This window comes from Amia ocellicauda, chromosome 19 (assembly GCF_036373705.1).
Source record: "Amia ocellicauda isolate fAmiCal2 chromosome 19, fAmiCal2.hap1, whole genome shotgun sequence".
NCBI classification, from domain to species: domain Eukaryota; kingdom Metazoa; phylum Chordata; class Actinopteri; order Amiiformes; family Amiidae; genus Amia; species Amia ocellicauda.
The window spans coordinates 8,582,081-8,604,834 of NC_089868.1; positions in this window are offsets into that span (position 1 = coordinate 8,582,081).

Consider the following 22,754-nt stretch of genomic DNA (forward strand, 5'->3'; position numbering starts at 1 on the left):
TTAGAATCTTATTTTTTTGTCTTCTGCTCATTTTGAGTGGCCTGTTTAAACTATACTAAAGCTGCAAAAGCCTTGATATACTGTAGGACCTCTGATCCCAGACCAGTTCCTGTCAATGTCTGCCTTTGTATCGAGCACCAGCTCCGCAAGGAGTGTGCAGTTTTGGCTTGCTTTAAGCCCAGGCCAATTTAATTCCTCTGTCTAATGCTAATTTTCTACAGTTGTATGCAGAACTTTCACAGTCAACATCATTAACATTTCTACTTGCTAATTCATTACTGCCTATTGAAACATGCGGTCAACATGGGAGTACAACCAGATGCTTTGCCAGTGGTCGCCCATCAACAGTCACAGTGCAAAAGTTAATCTCTTCAGTAATACATTAGATTCTCAAAAACCAAGTTGCTGTTTGCAAATATATAAGGGCCAGCTTCGTGCAGCCATCTGAAGAGTGACGGATACTGGCCTGTCACCAAGAGGTGTACTCGAGCTGGGCTACCAAAGAAGTGATGGTGCTTGCAGTGGTCACCAAAAAACAGGGTGCTGAAAAATTTGCCTGTCTCTATGGGGGTTTCTACAAAGGGCCTCTGAAAGCAGATATGATCCACCTTTTGAAAGCATCTACCTGACACCAGGGGAGAAGGCGGCGGCAGAGCGCACGAGGAGCCGGGAAACAGAACCGGGGTGTGCAGACGCCATCTGCTACGGTTTGGATGACAGCACGCTTCTTACAAGGGGGTCAATGACAGTAATGTCACGCACTTGCCAAAGTCCCCCAGGGACCATAGCAAGGAGGTACTCAGTAACGAGCACAAATCTGAAAGAAACTAGAAGAAGCAAAAATGCTTTGTGAGCACTTATGTGTCTTTTTTTTGTATTACTTTTTGAACATAAAATAAGTTAGGGGGAGGAAATGTAGGGGAAAAAACTCTGACTTACAAAACTGACAACAAGTTCTTAATGTGGGTGGGTTTTCAAATGAGTGCTAGATTTTGTCATTTCTTTCCATGGGCTACAATCTTTTGAATTCACTGCAATTATATTAGCATAATTTAAATTATAACTTATTAAAATTTAAAGCAAGTCATGTGATAGAGGCTGGAATATTCTACAGCAATATTTGTATTTATTTATATTATTGGCAAACACCCTTATTTACAGTTTTAAGTTATTACTGATTGAAGCAGTTGTGCTGTGAGTCAGCAGTCTATAGATTGGATGCGTTGATACGGAGATGGATCAAGGCAGTGCAGTCAGTCCAAGTCAGGGGATGCTGAGAGAACCCTGCCACCGAAAGCATTGGCAATTGCAGCAAGAGTCTGATATGAGGGTACTGCAAAAGGGACCCCTTTAATTCAGACCTGTTTTACTTTCAAATTGTGTCTTCCTGCCTGTGGAAATCCCATCCACTCGGCACGAATCCTGACAGTACTGTACTGATTCCATGCAAGTTGCCTGAACCTTTGTATTCATTTTTTGACATGCATTTAGTCAGGCCGTACCAGGAGATTCATTTTACCAGAGCCTGTGGTGAACCAGAGATTTCCAATTGGGATCTACAGAGCCTCCCCTCGTTAATCAGTCATCCCTCAAAAAAAGAGCGAGCTGGTAGGTCTACAGTACTGTGCTGCTTACAAAAGCAAGGCTAGCTTTCAGTTGCACGGTTTCGTTCCATCCCCTGGCCAGGGACACCTAATCTTCTCATTAATGTTCTCAACCAACCATCAGTACAGGTCTCCCTGAGCCCTCTCGGCTTTCACAGAGAGTGTTCGATAGGTTACATCTGAATACTTGATGACTTACCAAGGAAACAAAACAAAAAATACTACTACTGCTACAACCACTACTGCCGCGCAATAAAACATTCGGCTACTACGCATTCACATGACAGTTAGCGAAGCCTTTGTGGATTGAGCCATATGTTCTGATGCCTTTTCATGAAGCAGACAAACACATTCTCCCTCTAAAGTTAAAAAAGGGCTCTGCTAGTGACCCCCTCAGGTACACAGCTGAAATAAGACTTGCACACAGTGGAGATGCAACCGATTAAGAAACTCAAATCCCAACCTGACTTTTATCAATAGTGAAGGCAGTGAAGTAAGTTCAACTTGGTAATGAACTGTAGTCCATATGCTCTCTCATGTCATTACTGTGACCTGCATGTGCTCAGCAGCCCATGCTGGCCTCACCTTGGCCAGTACAGAGACATACTGGCATGTTAGTTCCAGAGGACAATACAGGTCAACTGTCTGTGGTGCACCCTGGGAGCTAATACCAAAGGGATATGCAGCAGTAGCGACTAGAGGTAATGTTACTCCAACGAAGGCCTAGAAGAAAAAAAAACTTTGACCTCCCTGTGAATCACAAAAAAAAAAAAACTTGTACCCCTTCGTGTTTTGATGTATAAGAAAGAAAGAAAAAAGTATATATAAAGTGGTCTGACAATACTTTACCAAAGTTTTGATTTGATCTAGCAGTGAGTATTGCTACAAAATGTTACCTATAAAAGGTATCTCTTTAATCAGATAGGAACCTGACAAAAGTAAAAGCCCCTTTGCGAAAAAACTGCCCAAATGGTCCCTAGAAAATGTTCAGGTCCTTCAGTTTCAAGTGCCTTCAATATTTTAGGCATTCTGAAGGGGGTGGGGCAGCTGCGGAAATGTATAGTGGGAGATGGAAACAATTACGTTAAATAAGACCTGTTCGCATCAGCGGATGGCTTGGATTTAAGGAGGATACCGAGTTGCTGCAGTTGATTGCGAGAGGATGTATCCACTTTGGTCATTTTACCTTCACTGGCCCGCCTTCAAAGCAGGGCCCTTCCATGGCTCACTGAAGGAGAGAGAAGCTGGCAGCCGCCCAAACTCTCCCTGCTCCAGCACAGACCACACACTTGGGAATGTCTGGGTGCCACTATACTGGGAGTCACTAGCAGTACAACAGCATTCAAGTTGGGTGAATTCAAGGTTTTAACCATTAACACCTTGCTGCATTCTGTTATCTAGAATGGTTATGATCAACCCATTTAATTACCATGGACTTGCATTGAGTGATGTGTCTGATTTGGGATGTTACAATGCTAAAATGGACTGGAACTCACTGAATATATAAATATATATACATACAGTGCCTATAGAAAGTGTAGACCCTTACTGAATTTCATACAGTTAAATGAGGATTTGTTTTACACTGTTAGGGTGTTATTATTATTAAAAAAAATATATACCTACAAAACAAGTACAAAACTGATTTCCACCTTTGAGAGTTGATACTTGGTGGAAACACCTTCTGAGTGCTTACATTTGGCTTTCCTGAGTAATGGCTTCCTTCTAACCACCCTATCATAAAGGCCAGATTTGTGGAGTGCTTGGGATATTGTTGTCACATGCACACTTCGACCAGTCTTGGCAATAAAAGGCTATAGCTCTTGTTAAATTGCCAGTGAACTTGTGGTACCCTCTCTGATCAGTCTCTTTGGACGGCCTGATCTAGGCAGGGTCATGACCGTGCTCCAAGGAATATTCAAGGCCTTTGATTTCTTTATACCTATCCCCTGATCTGTGCCTTTCAACAACTTTGTCCTGGAGTTCTTTTTTAAACTCCTTTATGTCTATGGCAGCCATTCCATTCCATTCATATTTTTATTTGGAATTTGGGAGAAATGTTGTCAGCAGTTTACAGAATAAAATAAAAATGTTCATTTTACTAAAGCACATACCTATAAATAGTAAAACCAGAAAAGTTTGTAGTGGTCTCTTATTTGTTTCCAAAGCTGTATAATAAAGAGGAGAACATTCAAATAAGTAGTACTGTTGATTATTGTGTGCATTCATAATTTATAAAATAATTTAATATCAATGTATTATCAGTAGTCATAGATTATTTATGAGCTGCTTAAATTAAATGATTTGTCATAAAATACTACAGCAACACAATAGAACAAATGTAATTTCTAAAAACTTTACAGTGTATATATTAGGGTGACCCTTAAATATGGAAAATATTTAAACTTTTGAAAATGTTGACTCTCACCCTCCAGACTGTTGCTACACTATAAAAGAAACGTCCCAACGAAATATTTTTGCATTTGGGTAATATTTAGGGTGTGCTCAAGTCGTTTTCATTTTTATATTGTTCGAAAATCTCGTTTGCAACTGCAATTGCTTATTTTTGGTATTTGTTCACTGCCACTCTCACAGCTTACTTATTTATTATTTATTTTGTATGCTGTCCTCAGTGATGTCATCATGAGGTCACTTCCTGTCACCATTTTGTAATAAACATAAACAAAAACTACGTTAATTATGAAAGTGAATTGTAGATTAAATTTCTGCTAGTGTTAATTATGGCTCTAGTAACTCGTAGCAAAGATGTTATTTATCTTCTGGGTCATATGAAGGACATTCTGGTTGGAGCTAAGCTGCCATCAGTTGGTGATGTAATGCGCCTTTATCTGCATAAACTTACGAGTAGTGCTAAAACCAAACATGAGGCTGCATCTCAGACAATACATGAAGTGGAACCATTCTGGAACAAGGCAAGGATACCAACAAGACCTCGTCATCATGCTATTGAACAGTTGGAACAGTTAATTTCCAGGTGGGAAAGGCTTAAGAAAAACAAAGGACGTCGAACTAAAACACAGATATCAAACGAAGAAAGCTTAACCGATACATTCTCCGATTTATTTGACATTGCTCACCAGGATGCGTTAGTATTAATCACGGTTGAAGAAGACAGAGCGTTCCTGCTAGCACAATGTGAAAAAGGTAGGAAAGGTGCAATGGCAGGCGTGGATACAAAACTGGTGAAGAAAGAAGCAGAACTGAGGCAAAAACTGGATAAACGCTGCAAGTGGGAAGAAAAACAGAAAGCAGAACTAGATCTTTTCAACCAAAGCATTGCACTGTTATCAAGTGATGATGGTACTGATATATTAACTGCTGATGTCATGGCATCACTTGACCGCACCAAAACGAGCTCCCGCAGTGCCGTGCACACACTTTCTGCTAGTGTTCATGCTTCTGGACAGAAAGTTGAGGACTTCAACCGCTCTTCAATCCAGCGTGCACGCCAGAATCATCGTTTACTCATCGCAAGTGATCTGAAGGCAAGGTTTGATTCAAAGAAGCCATTAACCCTTCATTTTGATGGCAAGCTGATGATGGATTTAACTGGTGATGAAAAAGTTGACCGTCTTCCAATCCTTGTGTCAGGGTCTGGAGTTGATCAGCTTCTCTGCATTCCCAAACTGAGTGCAGGCACCGGTGAAGCCATGGCAAGTGCCATGCTTGAAGCTGTTGAATCATGGGGAATCAAGGATCAGATAAAAGCAGTTAGTTTTGACATCACGTCGAGCAATACTGGACGAAAAAATGGTGCCTGTGTGTTATTGGAAGGCAAGCTGAATTCACACCTGTTATATTTAGCTTGCCGTCATCATGTACATGAAATAATGCTAGAAGAAGTGTTTGCAGGGGCTATGGGTCCATCAAGTGGTGCAGACATCGGACTTTTCAAACGGTTTAAGTCATTTTGGCCTCACATAATTATCAGTGACTACAAGGCAGGAACTGATGACCCACAAGTAGCAGCCGCAGTGCACGACATCAAATCAGAAGCTATATTTTTCTTAGTTTCTCAATTGGAAACTACTCAGCCCCGTGATGACTACAGAGAACTACTTGAGCTAGCCATTCTGTTTCTGGGTGCTGAGCCTCCACGTGGTGTTCATATAATCAAACCTGGTGCACTGCATCGAGCCCGCTTCATGGCCAAGCTGATATACGCTTACAAGATATTCTTGTTTCGACACTCTGACTTCAAGCTGACCAACCGTGAACAAAAAGGCTTGGCAGAAATCTGCATATTTGGTGTTCAGGTCTACCTGAAATCGTGGTTCTTGTCTCGGCTGCCAACCATCGCTCCAGCTAATGATCTGAGGCTTCTGCAAACACTAGTTTCGCTCGATTCACAAGCAGCAAAAGGTGCACTAAAGAAGCTCTGTGGCCACCTGTGGTACTTGAGTGAAGAGCTAATTGCATTATCATTCTTTGACAGAGATGTTTCTGCTCAGGTGAAAAAGTTGATGGTTTCAGCACTTCCAAAGCCAGCATCCGAAGATCCACCAAAGCGAATAACAGTTGACATCACCAAAATCCATGAAATGCAGTTGCATGATTTCGTGACGATGACTTCAAAGAAGTTCTTTCACTTGTTGTCAATCCCTGATTCATTTCTGCAAACTGATCCAGACAAATGGATAACCAGCCCGGACTATTTGAAGGCTGAGGAAATTGTACGCGCTCTGCGGGTAACAAATAACACTGCAGAGAGAGGTGTTGCCATGATACAGGAGTACAGTGGTCTACTGACTAAAAGTGAAGAACAAACACAGTTTCTTCTAAAAGTTGTTGCTGAGCATCGAAAACTTTTTCCAGACAGTAACAAGATGACTGTACTTCATGGACTTTCTGCATCTACAAGTCTACCATCCGCAGAATGACTGGTATCGTGTTTGCAAGCATCGAGCGCACTAGTATAGTTAGTTATTAGCTAAAAACTCTGATTTATTTAATTTGTTGTTTAACTTGCAACTAATGGTTATGATAATTTGCAATTTTGTGAGCAGGATATCTGCGACATTATAAAATGTGCAGTCATGTAGTGGCTACTGGCTATATTTTAATTTACATTTTATTCTGTTACCTAAAAATCACGTTTTCGCGAAAAAAAATGAATATTTCTGTATGCTTGAGCACACCCTAAATGTCAACTGATCTCAATAAAAATTTGCACATTTCTTTCATTTGACATGGAGACTTGATTGAGAGGGTGAGAAGTTTAAAATTCCAAAGTTGAAATTTAAGGGTCACCCTAGTATATATGCAAACAACACACTTCTAAATATGGCACAGCTGAGGGAGGTAAAATTTAGAAAACAGAAGACATTAAAATATAAAGCTAAAGAGTGGATAGATATATTCTATGATACAAAACTGGAAAACTATAGGGTTTACCAGTGTGCACTGAAAATTGCTTCACACAGGTTATGGTGCCCAGTTTCAGTGTATATTCTCATTGCCTTTTTTCAATATTTAATACATAAGCCTTTGTATGCCCCCCTCCACCGCCCCCTGCCTCCTGTGCAACAACAGCCGCATCACAGTGCCCAGTGGGTCACCTTGATGCTTAGTGCAGATGGCTGGCTGAAAAAGTCTCCCCAAATGGCTGCGTTGTCCTTTTACACATGCAAAGACAGAACATCTGAGATGGGGAAAGGCTGGCCAGTTACAAACCCTTACAATCCCCCACCCCCTCCCTCAGTCCAAAAACGCACCCATGCCAAGCACCAGGCTGGCTGGTGGGTCTCAGAAGCTGCAATGAGGAAGCATAAGCTCTCAGATCTCAAAGGGCTGCAGATGTGATGTCAGGTTTGCCAGGGGTCACCTTGCAGATCAGGGGCCTGTGCCTGGCTGCATCTGGCACTCGCCGATAATCTGGCCCTGATGCTGATGAATCAAATTCCTTCTCTTCATTAGCAACCAGACAGGCAGACTGGTCTTCTTTAAAACGTTATATCGGACCTTAACATAACACAGTCGAGAACCAATTCTGTCCACAATGTAACTACTTTTTTTTTTTAAGCATAATATTCACAGATGTTCAGAAGTGAGCCCATGCTTTCACAGAAAAAAAGAAAAAACTTCCTGGAGAGCTTCCAGTCTTTGTGGAGAAGAAATACAAGCTCCCAAGACGCCCCTGACAGCTGCTTCCTACAGTCCCTCGCAGGGGTCAGGCTCCCCTGGTGGAAATGGTGAGAGCGACAGGCTGGACCACGCAGGGAACTGCCCAATAAGTGATGGGGCTCCCAACCAGAGCTAGTGCTTTACATCAACCTAATTAGGCTCCAAGACGCTGGGGCAGGAGAAAGCCAGTGGAATCGTGTATTATCATTCATGGTCAGATTTCCAGCCTCATGGGATTTCAATTCCTATTTCACTTTCTGTTACTCCAGAAGTGATATTTCCTCATTACTGCTTGTGCGATAAGTACGGGGGAAAACGTTCGAGACCAGAAGCAGACTACCTGTGTCATTGCCAGTTAAATGCAAGCTTTGACACCAGTTATTGATTCTGATACGCTAGATGTGAAACTGAAGAAGGAACTTCAAATGTTGGTAAAATGGAATAGGATCAGATAGTGAAAGTCTTTGGGTGATTGTCCATTACAAAGATTAACACTGAGAAAACGCACTATTTATCCCCTATAATAGTATAATATAATGCCGACAATAAAGGCATTACAACCGTTACAACTTGAGATTTTTGGAGCTCCATTTCCGAGCTCGGCCAACAGGTTCATTATTTGCAACGCTGCTGAATTGATCAGGAGAGATTTTGCCTTTATGGATTGAATTATTTGTGTATTTATTCAGCAGATACCCTTACCAAGGTTGCTTACACTGCTCAAAAGATGTACATAATACACTAAATGTAAAATACAATGTCCAGCAATATACAGTATAATGTAAACAAAAAAACAGTACAAAATACAGTGCAGTGTTAAATCCACTATGCATGCATTGGTCAGAACAGAGATAATTATCAATATTACATACAAAATCTGACAGATCTGGCCTCGAAACTTCCAGCATTCGTCCGGGACTAGTTAAATGTTATAGAAGTTGCAATAAGCCAAGTCACTGTTTTACACCAATATATACGCTTCAAAAAATAAAATGGACAAATAGTATAAATTCAACCCGTGTATCAATCAACTCTAATATTTAGATTATGGCACATACCCATGCTTTGCAAAAAACATTGCCTCTGATGACAATTTAGAATTAAAATGGGAGCGACAGATTGTAACATTCCATGTGATAACCTGCACTGATTTTTCTGGATGTCTCTGACCCTGACAAAGTAGGCTGATTCCCTATTATCAAAGTGGAAAGCAGGGTGTCAGAGGAATGATTATCTCTGTACTCTTCTCTTTTAATCTGATTTTTTAATGTTCACATCTGTGTAGCGTTTCCCCTGCTGTTAGGGTTAACGATTCTGCCACCGGATATCATTGCTGTTTCCTGATAATCTGTTCTAATCCACCCTTTAAATGGAAAAAGTAGCAATCTTGATTTTATTTGTTGGAATGCGTGGCTCATTTGGGTAATTGTTTTTTTTGTTTTTTTTTGCCATGCATCAGACAGATTGGTTTAGGATAAAAGGGTCTGAAACTTGATGAGGGCCAGACGGCACAACATATTAACTAACTGGTATGTCATCTCTGCTGAAGTTAGTTCATCATCACATGAGGTCAATAGGGAGAAATGTTTTGGTGCTATCAGGGTAGACTTTGCAGGACACTGCTGCCCACTGTTGCATTCTGGAGTGGAGTTACAAAGTTACAAGAAATATATCATGGCACTTAATTTTTGTTAGATTAGAACCACTACCCTCTGAATCACCCCCAAAACATACTGAGAGTTATAACTACATTAAAAGCAGCCTTAAAATAATAAACATTTGAAAATTGCAAACAGTACTGGCACATTCAGGCACACGTTAAAACATTGTCTTAGCATAAAGGGGTCCAATCAACATTTATTATTATTATTATTATTATTATTATTATTATTATTATTATTATTATTATTACTATTTATTTCTTAGCAGATGCCCTAATCTAGGGTGACATAATAGCATTCAAAAATTGGCCTTAAAAAATAACAAGCATTGTTGATATTGAATTCTTCTTCACACATGTTGGCAATAAAGGTATGACAAGCACATATAGATTCTGAGCCTGTTCATTGTTAGAATTATGCTCTAGGCTCAAAATGTGAGGTGGTAAATAAATAAATAAATAAATAAATAAATAAAAATCTGTTTAAGGGAGTTGCTAGGGGCCAGCAGCTGCAGTGGTGGTTGCTAAGGCTCAGCGTCGATTGTTGGCCAACTACGACGGCATACCCATCTGTGATCTTGAGATATCCCACAACCACCTTCCACATTTCCCCAAACACGTTTAATCTGGTGCGCACTGACTGGCACAGCTCATTTTTGTGTTCCTGTACAGACTGAGTCACCTGTGTGGATGACCGTGCTGCACACAGCCCCACAAAGTGAAATAGGTCATGAAGAAATGTTGTGCAGCCATGCCTAGCTTTCTTGTCCCAGTAGAGGACTAACTTTAACCACCTCAGCGCCCACCTGAACCTACTCCTGGGTGTCAGGTGTAGCTGCAGCCTGCTGTGAGTCCACCTGCTTCTGTCAAGCAGCCTGCCCTCCGAGTCCTAAAGAATTGCACAGGAGCTCTGCCAGGTGCAGGATGTCAGCACAACTCTACAGAGAGTGCCTGCAGTAGCTGTGAGAAAGGCAGGCTGCTTAAACAAAGACTACTTCCTCAATTTTACATTGCTGTCTGCCTGAGCTTCATTAATATTTTATGTATATGTGATTCTAAACCAATTATTTAAGAATAAAATAACAACATTTTGGAATTTGGTAATTAGAAATAATAATAAAAATATACATTTTCTGTGTTAGACATGTGCCTGGATTTAAGAAATCTGAGATCAGATTTTTTTATACTCCCAAAATACCAACATGTATTAAAAATATGAAATCAATAACTGGTTATTTTTGTTTTATTATTAGTATTATTATTATTATTATTATTATTATTATTATTATTATTATTTATGAATTGTATTATTATTAAATATATTACAAATAATACTACAATGTATACGGGCTTCTGTTAATAAATAATAATATAATATTAATAGTAATATTAATAATATATGCTTGACTGCAAGTTGTAGTTACAGTTAGATTAAGATTAAGAAAAAAGGTAGATGCTATAATTTTACAGTTCATAAACTGAAGTGAGTGTCACAGCAATGTTTATTCATTTACTTATTACTGTATGTCTTCTGCTTTTCATTTTCAGAAACACTCCACTTTGTCAAAAGCACCTGCATTGAGTTTTTCAGATTTTCACTTCTCCAACACCTTGGTTTAATGTCACAAAGGTGGGGGGGAAAGGGTAATAGTTGTGACAGTTTGTTCTAAGATTGATATCTTACTTTACACTGGTTTTGGCAGTGATCATTGAAGACAAGGAAACAAAATTAATGATATGACTGAAATAAAAAGTCATCCATCACAGTATGTTTCGCAGATAGATCTAAATCCCCTGTCTGAGGTAGCTTCCAATAGTTTAATTAAATGTAAACCAAGTTGAATCTAAATTGAGCTATGCTAGAACAGACCCATGGAAAATACAAGAAAAAACATAACTACAAACCCTCAGTTTGTTCATTCAGACTTGCCAGTGCAATCCTGGGATATCATAATGATTCTAGTGAGTACAAGCTATTACACAGCATTAATACCTACAAGGACAATTTCTGTACAACTGTATTGCATGGCTGCGTTCCACCCACGGCAGAGGCACAGCAAGTATAGATTTTTCCACCCCGGAGGTGGAAATAATAGGGCTCTTTGCAAAACAAGACAGCTTTCACAAGCCAAGTTTGGAGCACACTCCGTTCCCCTGCTTTTCCATGTGAAGTATGGGGACCACTCTAATTTGCATTTAGGCATCAAGGGGCGTTCCAGACCTCGGTGCAGAATTATTACAGCCCAGACTTCTGCCATGGACTAGGATGAACATGGAGGCATGCGTGAAAAGAAAAAAAAATACAGTTGCACAATCACACTTTAGTAAAGCTACCCCTGATCAGGCATATATGCTGCCAATTTGGTCAGCAGTGTATCATGTTTCAGACTGAATTCACTACAGCTGCCAATGGAGAAATGCAGGAGTGCAAATGCATAAGTTCTGTCTTCTGTCAGCAACTTCTAAAGAATACAGGGGTCTTCCACAGTGCATATAGATTGGCTTTCACCTAAAACACCATGTTCATCTTGGGTGTCTCGTGCAAGTACTACAGGCACTTTTGGTATCTCTCCCCTAATCATTTTGATGAAAATTGTATTGGACTGTTGTGTGGTTCATGTTATAGCTCCTACCTGTGCAGCACATTTGAGTGCTAAAGGCCTTAGGGGATTTCCTTTTGTATATATATAAAACAAAAGTGTATTTATAGAGGATAAACCTCACAGTGGCTTCTACTGTGGCCTTGAAGAGTTAACATCTATGGACGGCATCCAGAGCTACCAGCCGGCCCCCCTCCCTGCCCCCCCCTTCTCCTGGCGACTGCCACCTTTTCTTGGCAGCAGTGCTGCGGATGGCTGGCTACCAAGCCGAGTGATGGAGAGAAGATCACTTCTCACGTTCCCCGCTCTCCGCACACACTCCCAAATACCAGATGGTGTTTTTTGGAATCTATTTCATGTTTGTCTGCGATCCCAAAAAACAACACCAAACAAAAAAAAAAAAAAAAGGAATAAATGATACAGATATTAATACCACTGGAGGCTGACTAAGAATAATGATAACATTTGACAGACTGTGGTGGGTTCGAAGGACTGAAGCTGATTCTTTAGAAGGACGAGCTTGAGTGAAGCAAGCATCGGTAATCATTTCAGATTCTACTCAAGTAGCGTGAGGCCACAGCAATGTGAAAACAACACTTACTTTATTCAGCATGTAGAGCAGACACTTTAGAGTACTGAATCCTGTTTACAGAGGGAAGTGCTATGCTTTGCCCCATAGAAAGGACACTGATGAGAAAGGAATACTTCCCAATAGCAAGTTGGTGGCTAAAATCTATGCCAGCACTCTTGCCATGGAGGTATTGCTGCTGTCAGATTGCTGTAGGTTTGTTCTGGTTTTACTTTTCTTCGTGCTGATTTACAAGAATATTTCAAGCAACAATGATGAGGCTCTACAATCAACAGAAAGCAAATACCTGGAAGAACATGACATGCTGAGAGGCCTCTCATACGACAGTCATCTTTGGATTATTTGTTTGTTGCTCTTCACTCCTTGACAACTGCTTAGAGAGTTAATATATGAAATGATTAATAATAGTCGGATGATAAACCCTGTGTAATTAATACTGAAAGAGACTAATCATTATAATACAACTTCTGTATGATGGAGTTCTGCTCATCTTAGATACTTAACAAATCACTGCCAGTCAAAGAGTCCAGGCTCCACAGAATTGATCAGCCGTATGCAAAGGAACAGTTGTGTTTGCGCCTCTCACCCTGAGTGAGTGTGTTCACTGTCATTGTGCTGCCACACCGGGCCTGAACACCCAGTACCAGGCATCCCTATGGCACCAGCTGCCTTGGCTGCCAGCCGAAGTCCTCCACAAGAGGGGGAGGGGGGGTACCCTGCTGAGGCTGGCCATTCAGAGAGAGCAGTGCCAGGAATAGAAAAAGGGCCCTTTCTCACATCCTGACCCCTGACCCACCAGACAGCATGGTTCCCACACTCATCTCTTCCAGACAATTGATTCCTTCATTCCAGTGCAAAGTGCGACTCACAGAGGCCTGGACCGGTTGATGGTTTTCTGGCCAGATCATTTAACTGTTAACGCTGACATCATCTGATCGCTTTGAAGAGCTTGCCGGGCTTTTCTTTTGAATGTAATTCCACTTTTGGGGGTTTTGCCTTTGTGTTTTCTCCAGTGAATTTCCTGCCCTTCTTTCACTACTACTCCATTACCATACATCTCCCACCTTGCCTTCGCAGTCCTCAGCTGACCAGTGGAGAAAGTCCAACACAGTGAGCCACCAGGTGAACTTCTCCACTGCGCTTAAGCTTGGAGGGAAAAAAGTAGGTCAGTCTTCATAATGATCAATATTTGACATGTCATCTCAGGTGACAGTGAAGGGTTGTAGGATCCCGGTTACTGGTGACCTCAGCACAGTGGGGTCTGAGCCACAGATGAAGTCCAGCAACTCGAAAGACTATTCACTGAACCCTCTCTACTAAAAGAGAAATACAACCTTCAGGTACCTTTAGTTGATGAACACATAGAGTCAAAGTAATTGAAAAAGCAAACCAGGTCAGTTAAAGTCACTAACAATGGTACATCTATGTTATATCTTTACTAAAGCCGGAATCTTCCCATTAAAAAGATATTAACAAATTACATTTTGGAAGCCATAACTCAAAAGGTTAATCATATGGTTTCATACTCCCACCTGGAAATCATTACATTCAATTCAATTATGCAGCAAATTCTGACAGCGGGCAACATATTTTTCAAGTCAGCAGTGCTCATAGCAAGAGGGCTGCACTGGTATTAACGGACACCAGTGTAACTACATTTGCTTCTGCACACTAACAAATCGACATCAGTTCTGTCGGCTTGTAAATCAATAAAGCAGCAGGGCTCCTCTTTACGGACTGCTCCAAGAAGGCAGAAGAGCATGTCAATTTGAAAAAGGCAACATGAGAGCTGGGATGTCCAACTAAAGTAACATTTGGATTCTTGCATTCCAAATGTCAAATGTTCCACAGGCACATTGGTGTATTTATTTCATCTACGCAGACAGGAGAATCACTGCAGCTGAATCAGTAACAACCCCAAACTTGTGTCAAACCACTGCAGAGTACCTATTCTTAGGGCTCGGTGATTCACTTGCCTGGATGTGTGACAAAAGCAATGGAAATGCCTTAAATCATTTTGTTAATATATGTGCAATATGTGGTTACAGCACTTTTGCTAAGACCGTAACAACATTGTGACCTTGTGCTGTTACTGAAAATGAATGGATGAATAATTCATATTTAGAAAAAGGACTGGGTTGCTATGTGACTCAGATTGGTAAAGGCTTTCATGAAGAGGGCAGGTTAGGCCTTATATTGTCCAGTTTGCTGGGTCAAACAGAATTACATTGCGGATGCGGGTGTGAGAAGTTGTTGTGTTTTTTGCAGCCGAAATATGGACATATGTGTTTAAAGGAGAACGGGAGCATGAAATGCATTCTGTCTATACAAGGCCTTAACAAAGGGACAGTTTGTATGAAGCCAAATACTGTAACTGAATGTTTCATTGTAGGTTAATAACCACTTATAGTCTCAATTCACACAGAGAGGAACCTGACCAAGATGAACCCTTAATCTGGCAGGACCAACAGCTGGTGGCTCTAGCACTGTGTGGCAGTTCACAGGATACAAAAAATAACTCCAGATAAAGGTCTCAGCAGTTGATGTTTGAGCACGTTTCAATACAGACCGTGATAAATCACCTGTTAACTGCAAATCTGAGAGCCAATACATTTCCTGAGCTGTCCATGAGTGCTAAACAGTGGCGAGCACATTTCGACTGGTTCAGATTATATCAGCAATGGACCAGTTGTCAGGTATTGCTTTCTCTGATATGTTATGATTCAAGCTAGACTTCCCAGATGGATTTGTTTTTGGAAATATCCTGAACTTTGCAGGGATATATCTATATATATTTTTTTTTAATTATTATTATTTATTTAAAGCACTCACAAAGACAAAAGATTAATAGCTGTATTTGAAGTTAAAGGTGAAGAGCCTGGTTGTGGTCTTACTTTATGTTAAGCTGATAGGATGCTACTGCCAGCTCCATTTATCACGATAATATACAAAAGCCAATAATGACTTTTGCTACATGTCAGGTTTCAGTGCTGCTGCCAAACCAGATGAAAAGCTGTGGGTTCAGTGGTAGTGAAAGTAAATACTCAGCTAATGATTTTAGACAATCGTTGATCTATGGTTGGCATATATGAATATACACTCAACTAAAGGATTATTAGGAACACCTGTTCAATTTCTCATTAATGCAATTATCTAACCAACCAATCACATGGCAGTTGCTTCAATGCATTTAGGGGTGTGGTCCTGGTCAAGACAATCTCCTGAACTCCAAACTGAATGTCTGAATGGGAAAGAAAGGTGATTTAAGCAATTTTGAGCATGGCATGGTTGTTGGTGCCAGACGGGCCGGTCTGAGTATTTCACAATCTGCTCAGTTACTGGGATTTTCATGCACAACCATTTCTAGGGTTTACAAAGAATGGTGTGAAAAGGGAAAAACATCCAGTATGCGGCAGTCCTGTGGGTGAAAATGCCTTGTTGATGCTAGAGGTCAGCGGAGAATGGGCCGACTGATTCAAGCTGATAGAAGAGCAACTTTGACTGAAATAACCACTCGTTACAACCGAGGTATGCAGCAAAGCATTTGTGAAGCCACAACAGCAGAAGACCCCACCGGGTACCACTCATCTCCATTACAAATAGGAAAAAGAGGCTACAATTTGGACAAGCTCACCAAAATTGGACAGTTGAAGACTGGAAAAATGTTGCCTGGTCTGATGAGTCTCGATTTCTGTTGAGACATTCAAATGGTAGAGTCAGAATTTGGCGTAAACAGAATGAGAACATGGATCCATCATGCATTGTTACCACTGTGCAGGCTGGTGGTGGTGGTGTAATGGTGTGGGGGATGTTTTCTTGGCACACTTTAGGCCCCTTAGTGCCAATTGGGCATCGTTTAAATGCCACGGCCTACCTGAGCATTGTTTCTGACCATGTCCATCCCTTTATGACCACCATGTACCCATCCTCTGATGGCTACTTCCAGCAGGATAATGCACCATGTCACAAAGGTCGAATCATTTCAAATTGGTTTCTTGAACATGACAATGAGTTCACTGTACTAAACTGGCCCCCACAGTCACCAGATCTCAACCCAATAGAGCATCTTTGGGATGTGGTGGAACGGGAGCTTCGTGCCCTGGATGTGCATCCCACAAATCTCCATCAACTGCAAGATGCTATCCTATCAATATGGGCCAACATTTCTAAAGAATGCTTTCAGCACCTTGTTGAATCAATGCCACGTAGAATTAAGGCAGTTCTGAAGGCGAAAGGGGGTCAAACACAGTATTAGTATGGTGTTCCTAATAATCCTTTAGGTGAGTGTATATATATATACACTGATCAGCCATAACATTATGACCACTGACAGGTTAAGTGAATAACTCTTATAATCTCGTTATCATGGCACCTGTCAATGGGTGGGATATATTAGGCAGCAATTGAACATTTTGTCCTCAAAGTTGATGTGTTACAAGCAGGAAAATTGGGCAAGCATAAGGATCTGAGCGACTTTGACAAGGGCCAAATTGTGATGTCTAGACGACTGGGTCAGAGCATCTCCAAAACTGCAGCTCTTGTGGGGTATGAAAAGTGGTCCAAGGAAGGAAAAGCGGTGAACCGGCAACAGAGTAATGGGCGGCCAAGGCTCACTGATGCACGTGGGGAGCGAAGGCTGGCCCATGTGGTCCGATCCAACAGATGAGCTACTGTAGCTTGAAATTTAAAAAGTTAATGCTGGTTCTGATAGAAAGGTGTCAGAACGCCCAGTGCATAGCAGTTTGTTGCGTATGGGGCTGCATAGCCGCAGACCAGTCAGGGTGCCCATGCTGACCACTGTCCACTGCTGAAACCACCTACAATGGGCACGTGAGCATCAGAACTGGACCACGGAGCAATGGAAGAAGGTGACCTGGTCTGATGAATCACGAGTTCAAGGTGTTGACTTGGCCTCCAAATTCCCCAGATCTCAATCCAATCGAGCATCTGTGGGATGTGCTGGACAAACGAGTCCAATCCATGGAGGCTCCACCTCGCAACTTTCAGGACTTAAAGGATCTGCTGCTAACGTCTTGGTGCCAGATACCACAGCACACCTTCAGAGGTCTAGTGGAGTCCATGCCTCAATGGGTCAGGGCTGTTTTGGCGGCAAAAGGGGGACCTACACAATATTAGGCAGGTGGTCATAATGTTATGGCTGATCGGTGTATACACATACACATTCATATTTTGTAAGTAGCCTCACTTTAGCCGCTTGCTGTTTGGGTAGGTGAATAGGGAATGAAAAAAAGTGATATATAATATATAAAAAGTTTTCTACAGAACATCAATGTGACCTGTTTGCTGCTTTAAGCATTTAAATTGAAACCACTGAGACAAGCCTACCTAGAGTGACTTATCAATTAGCATGTTTCTCAGTTTTGTATTAAAAGAGAAAATAATCTCAATGGCACTTAATTTACAACTTAAAGGAATAATAAGCAATGAGATAAACACAGAAAGTGAAGAGTTCGATAAAAGACAGATGGAGCAATCATTAACAACTCACGCAATTGGCAATCAAACCTGACAAACTTGGGGGGAAGTTTTACAACATGTTTCCAAAGATTCAATTCAGCTGGAGGTAATTTAATATGCAATTCACAAGTCAAGTTGACTTTAATGTGCTGAGGCTGCTAACGATGTACACCAAGTCTGTCGTCTTTGGAAATAGGAAATCAGAGCTCTGTATTAGTTATACCTGGAACTACAGGAGGTAGAAAACAATGTAATTACAATGTAATTTAAAGTAGTTTTTTTACAGTCATCTTGGAATTTACAAAGCAGTACAATAATGTATCAAGCATGTAATAACCCTGTTGATATATCCAAACTACTGCATCTTGTAGCAGACACTAATCTCTGGGTTTGACTAGCAAGAGATTCTTATATCCAGTGAAGGACAGACATGTTCTGAATGTTTGTACAAAAATATTCTCTTCAGAGAGGAATACTCTAAGAGGTATGACAATTGAGAGTACATTAAGGAATGCCACACTACTGTTGGATCATTGAGCTGCAAAATGTTGTGCATCCAAATTCTATATTTTATTCTGGAAGTTATTTCATACGCTAGGCTATGACCACATTAAATCTACAGAAGCCTGTAAACACCACAAAACATAATTGCTGGAAAGAAAAGTTTCTCTATTGCCTGGATAAAATCCAATTATCCCTTCCTACGCACCTCTCTTGTTTTCACACACAATCTGATACAATTCGGTGTGTGTGTCCAACTCAGTAAAAGCCACTGAATTCTCGAATGCCAATTTAGAGCTTAATCACTGACCTTTCCAAAAAATCATTTTATTTCTCATTCATTTCCTTCAATGTAATATTACAGGTACCCTTGTTCATCATAATGATGATGTGAATAAATTGGATCTTAAGTGAATAAATACATAAATTACAGAAGCGGGGGGGGGGGGCTTCCAAATAGTTGCTCTTCCAATTCTTTTGTTTTTAGATCTAACTTCCACAAAGGAAAGAAATAAAAAACTGAAAAAAAAAACAGTGGAACATCCCCTGAGGCACAAGTTGCTTCTTAAGTCAAACACATTACCGGATATTGCTGAATTTGACTAAAGTCTCTCTAATGTTCAAGAATGAAAATGAAATGAAGTTCTTCAGGAGTAGAAAGCAGAGAGGTTACAAGGGTTACATTCGCATATTCTTCATTAAAAATCAGAAAGAGAAGAAAATGCAGAGTCTGCTCTGGCAGTTACATTTTCAACTGGCTATTATTTCACGGGCAATGAAACTTGAAGCCACAGCACAAATCTCCACTCCATGTCATTTAATCTTGGGAATTCAATTAAATGAATTAACCCGTTCTAGACCCCCCTTACAGAGTGAAGACGGCCGAACGCAGTTTTCATGCTGCTGTCGTTCTGTCCTCTCCATGGCACCTGATCCAAATCATCATTAAACATCAGGGAATTATGAAGACGTGCTGTAAAACATCGGGTACTCTGAGATCACCTCATAATTCCCCATCTGTATTCGTTTTCAAACCTCATCAATAATTGGAACCATCCACGTTAATTGTGTAACAAGCCCCATATACTGCCCACTGATTGAAGGGTGGTAATAGCTGCCAGAACAATTTTACCTTAACAGAGAGAGCAGGAACTGTGAGTCAATGGCAGCTACAGGTGGCTGCCGAGCTTCACCACTGTGGGTGTGTGCACAGGGGGAGTGCCCACAGATACACATTCCTGCACTGACTTACAAAGGGAATCTGTATGGCCTGACATGCAAGCATGAGAAGGTTACATAATGCGAGTCAGAGATGTACCATGTTGCCCAGGCTAGTGTTTACCTGAGCAGAATTGTAAGGTCAAATCAGAGGTTTGAAATATCTATTCAAACAGACCTGAATACAAAAATATGCATTGCTGTTTACATTAATTTATATAAGTGTGTGTATACTTGTGAGCCTCTCAGGGGAGATGTACAGATAGTAAAACTGCTTTTTCCCTAAGAAACATTTGCTGTGTAGAGACATTTAATCTCAACAGATCTTTCCCTAATATAAATGGAGATACATACATTTGTGTCAGTTTACAATAATAACTAAAGACAACTGAATGCTTTTTATTATATACACTTTCAAAACCCGTTCTGATAATAGTATACACCACTGTAACTGATCTAATTATCATATAATGTCATGGAATGGTTTAAATTACTTTCTGTACCAGTAAGCATGCAAAGTGTCTTCTATTTCTTAATTTGAAATTGATACAAATATACCTTTCACAATTCTTAGACCAAAAACAAACTATAAATAAATCCTTAATAGCAGACCCTGTACTTCACAGAGTGTAGTCGAGTGGCCGTTTCATGGAGGGGACCTCAAGAGCAGGACAACAGACTTTTCCTCTGATGCTCTGCAGTCTTTGAGTTCAGAGTTTTATTTTGTTTTTTACAATAATTTTAAATTGGGAAACCGGCTACCTGGAGGGGAGGCAAATCCATGGAGTAATGGAATGTTTCTTCTTGGGAGCTTTCTCTCTACCTGGTGGTTAATATTTTTGGTCATAGTGACTGGATAGTATCAGTCTTTGTCTTAAATCTCTGAAAGTCCTCAGTGATTGCTTGTGTTTTATACCAAACAAAAATTAATTTGTTGATGGATGACGATGATGGTTGTTTATTATCATCTTATTTAGCAGAAGCCTTGATGATAACATGGGTAACAACGTCACTATAAAAATCAATTACACATTATAATGAACAAAATTAATGCATATAAGATCGTAACAGTCTACAGGTGCAATCTAAACAGATCTGTTATAATGGTAAAACACATTAAACAGTGCTATCTATGTACTGAACCCCTGGCAATCACCTTAAACTGAGCCGACGTTCAGCAGGCATTAATGCAAACTTTGCACCTACTTCTAAGATGGATAAGTATTAAAATTAGAACTATTATGAGTGTCACTTAAATCTCCTATTAGTCACTGTTCATATTTCACCCCTAATGCCATATTTGTTTTAATAAACAGTAGTTTTTAGCATTATTAAATCCTACGTTATAATAGTACCAGCATTTTACAATGGAAAGCTGTAAAGAAATTTGGTTAGAGGACAAAATTCTGCACCAGAGGTCAGAGAATGAAACACGCCTTGCAGACTCAATGCTTTGAAAGAGCAGTCTCATAGGCTCAAGGCCTTGGTGTAAGTTACTGAGCAGTGAGAGCTACAGGAAGTTCAAGCAGACAATTTTAATCTGCCAATTTCCTCCTCTCTAATCATCCCTCCACTCCTCTGGCTCTAAATGAGAAACATCTCTGCACATATCCATGGCAGGTGAGGAAGAATAGAGGCGGAAACAATCAGAGTGACACACAAAGGCAATATGTTTAACAATCCGCCTGCATTAAGGAAAGTCAGTTTGATCTTTCTGTTGCAACTTACTTGGCCAGAAATGAAGCAGAATGAATAGTTTCGCCCCCCTTCCTGCCGTCTACTCCTAATTCATTCCCTAAAATGTCAAACAGAGTGTATGTTCACAGCAGACAGTATGCGCGACCTTAAACTAGTCAAACATATCATTGTTAATTGAAATTATTTACGTCTGAATGGAAAAAGATTCCATCTCCACTACTTACAACAAAACAAAAAGAAAGCAAAAATAAAAATATTCACTCGTAAACGTGGGTGCCACAGGAGCCAGCAGAACGCAACAAATTAGCTTTTCATAAACTGAGAAAAACAAGACTTTTCAGGGGATTGATTTTAAACCTAGAGGCTCCATATATGTGACAATTATTTGCCTAGGTGTTGATTACTTATTTCATCATGTGATTTAAGAGGACTGGCATCAGATTTAAAGCTTTGGTAAATGGTAAATCTGTAAAAAGTAAAAGCGTGACTTTCAGGCCTGTACATTACTGAAAAAACACATTGAATTAGAAGTGTTTTAAAAATGAGGGGTGGGTGGGAGGTTGCGTTTGAATTAACATTGATTTGCTTACATAAAACACGATTTCTACTACTTTTTCCCATAAGGCTCACCCATGACCAGCACTTGAGGCTAATACAGAAGAGGGGCATTCAAAGGTGTTATATAAATGAACTGCTTGTTCAGTGCTGGTAAATCAGGTCTTAGTGGAGCAGACACATATAAAGCAAGATTCCTGCAGGTTTAATAGAGAAATGCATCAATGCTTTGGTCCATAATCAGTATAGATTCCATTACATATCCTGCAGGACTCCTCCAGGATCCCCAGTGAGATTCCTCTGCAGGATATCTGTAGGAATTCATAAGGATTTGACCGCACAGTGCAGCAGGATGTTTTGTGTAGGTCAAACACTTTAGTTTTATATGTGTGTGTGTGTGTGTGTGTATTTTTTTTTTAATTAACTAATTTATGATTTGTATTATGCCCTCTTAGGCCTTTTGTAAAATGTGTTTTCTAAAACGCGCATTTTTTTTTAATGACAACTATAAATCAACTTGGTAATCGATTCTGTTAAGAAATAAACAATTTTTAAAATAATAATAACCTGTGGAGTAAATTGTTTATGGACAAAGCAATGTTCAAATGAAAATGGCATGACAATAACCATTGGAATCAGTGAATAATTGTAATAATTGTAGAGATTGCTCATTGTAATTGTGAACAGTGTCCACTGATGGCTACAGA